The sequence below is a fragment of the Fulmarus glacialis genome, unplaced genomic scaffold, assembly GCF_000690835.1.
Source record: "Fulmarus glacialis isolate BGI_N327 unplaced genomic scaffold, ASM69083v1 scaffold22568, whole genome shotgun sequence".
NCBI lineage: Eukaryota > Metazoa > Chordata > Aves > Procellariiformes > Procellariidae > Fulmarus > Fulmarus glacialis.
In genome coordinates, this window is record NW_009229241.1 from 1 (window position 1) to 2,734 (window position 2,734).

Genomic DNA, 2,734 nt, shown 5'->3' on the forward strand with positions numbered 1-2,734 from the left:
GGTCCGCGCCCCACGAAGCCCTGAGTTGGCTCCAAAAATGTAAATCCACCCTGCAAGGAGCCGCAGGGCGCAGCGGTGACTCAGCGGGTGAGCGGGGGGCAGAGAGAGCCCCGCCGGGCTGGTGGGACATCCCCGCCGGGCTGTTCTGTGGCCTCCGGGGCGCTCGCTGGGTTAGCACCCTTGTTTTCCGGGGAGGCAGCAGAGCATTTGGGAGAACAATACTCTCGCAGTTCATGCTGTGGCTGGAAGCAGCCAGGACGTGGAAGACGGGACACCCGTGAGCACTGAGTGGGTTGGTGCTAACAAGGGGGCTGCGAGTACCACGCCCTTCCTCCCAGGAAACCCTAAATATAAACCCATCAGTTTCAGGTTCACTGGTCATTTACGCAACAATCATCAATCTGGGTTCTAACCAGGCTAAATATTCTAGCTTTGGCTGCAGGTGTGAGATACGATCCTTCGCTTTGCTGATGCACAGAGGGCCATGCAGAAATCATCCAGGGCTGCTGTGAGCGCAGCCATTGCACACAGCAACATCCAAGGGGAGCAGCTGGCTCAGCACTGTTACTATTAGCTCCTCATCCCAAATCTCAAGTACAGACAGGACCAGAGTGCTGGAATTTCCAGTTACGTGTATGCTTTGGGAATTTTGTTCATAGAAAATGTGTTTCAGAGATGACCCACAAAGGAACATAAATAGGTTGCTGCTTTCTTCCTGCTTGATTGTTGCCATTTAAGGCCATGAATTAGATTAGGGGTTTCGCTTAGAAATAGCAAGTGCCTGAAGTCTTGATTACCTAGGCCTGTGAGAAGGCTGTGGAGTTGAAGAGGAAAACCCCTCTTAGCCCCTAAATGAGGGACAGTCTCAGCAAGAGAATCTGTACCTGCTTTGTTTGTCATGTGTTTCACTTAAATAGAAAGTAATGACAAATTAAATCCGGAGGCCCTTCAGTCAAGACCAACTTGTTTGACATCTGGGAAAAATACCAACCTACCGTATTTGCAGTCATCAAGGAAAGCAGAGACCAGGGTGGAGGAAACCTGCATTTCCAATGCAAATGGTAAATGAAATCATCAGCAAGGCCCATAAGCAGAGTCAAAGCCCTGCCCAGAGCTCCAGATCGGCTGGAGAGCTTGCATTAGGACTAGCCACGGGTTCCCTCCAGCCCTGGGGCGTACATAGACCAGACAGCCGTTGACAACCCTGAATAAGAGCTGGGAACAGAGATAGGTATAAGAATCTCCCAAGGAGAAACCAGGCTCGCAGCAGTTTGTAAGAGGAGCTGCACTTGGACTCATGATCACCAAATAAATTAGCAATGTGGCGGTGTAGATAAGACATGGAGGTTGAATACAAGGCAGCAGCAGGACATCAGATGGGCGGTAAAAGAGGAAGGAAATGCACAGCTACCCTGGGAGGTGGCCAGACAGTGAGAGGAGAAACCCTCCCTGCTCATTTCAGGAACACACTTCTCAGTGTCAAGACTTGGGAGCCCTCTGTGAAGGTGGGTTCAGTTGAGGGCTGGGCCATCTCAGGGCAGACTTTGATCATCTTATGACTAATACACAGCCCAAAGAAGGCAGGCACATACCAGGAGGGCAATCAAACAAATTAATGCTAGTATTTTTTTTTGCTCTGTATAAGACAAAATCTCTCAACTGTTCAAGGCCAGACTGACCTAGGGATTTTATGTTTTTCCCTCTGGAAAGTCTTGGGTCATTTCTCTCCTCTGATTCTTCTTAAGACTGATACAGTCTGGACATCTCATCTTTTTGTCCACATGACTAAAGCCCAGCTGGACTACAGTGGCCAGAGCACTTGGTAAGCTTGGGTAAACTGCTAGCTCCACTGCCGTAAGGGCTTTTCAATACTTGATACAGTTTAGTACAGTAAGGCCTGCTAAAGTAGATTACAGATGGGTATAACACAAGTCAAGGCAGGCTCCAGGTCAGCAATCCCTCTGCAAAGACCAACTTCAAAGACCAGGACTCCTCCTGCCCCAAGCACAGCCAATACCACAGTCCCATCCCTGAACTGATACCTCAGAAAGCCCATTTTCTGAAGCTGACACTTTGCACCCTCAGAGGGGACTTCTGCAAGGAGGCCGGTTTTGTTTGAATGCTCTGGGATTTCCTGGGACTTTTGCATGCAGCTGGCACCTCTCCTGAAGCAGCACATGCTTGCTAACGAGAGAACGGGACCCCCCCTAGCAGGGGACCGTTTCTGGTCAACACTCCCTGACATGGCTAAGAGACAATGAGGCCCTTCAGGGCTAAATCCCAACAGCCGCAACTGTCTCCTTTGCCAAGGACATCACTAATTCCTGGCGGTGGCTTGATTCCATAAGCGGCTCAGCGAGGTGACTTTCCAGGTCACCAGCTAATTGCAGGTGAAGTGCCAGTGACTGTCTCCAGCAGGAGCGAAAGTTGGGAGCTCTGAGGAAAGAAAGGGTGTAAAACGTGTTTGCTCCTCTCCTTTTAGCTGAGCCAGCTCCCCCCAGGCAGCTAAAGGGAGGTGAGAAAGGGCTGGGTGGCTTGCAAGGACCTACGGCTGAGTCCCGCTGTCTCTGCAGCCTGAGAAATCCTGGTACGTCACTGCCGCTGAGCCAGACGGGGGGACGCACTCAGCGTGGCCTGTGGGTGGCCATTTTAAACCTCTTGGTCTCCCCACAACCCCTGGCTATTTGTGTGCTGGAGGGGAGGAGGAGTAGCCAGGGGGCTGATTATTCCCTAC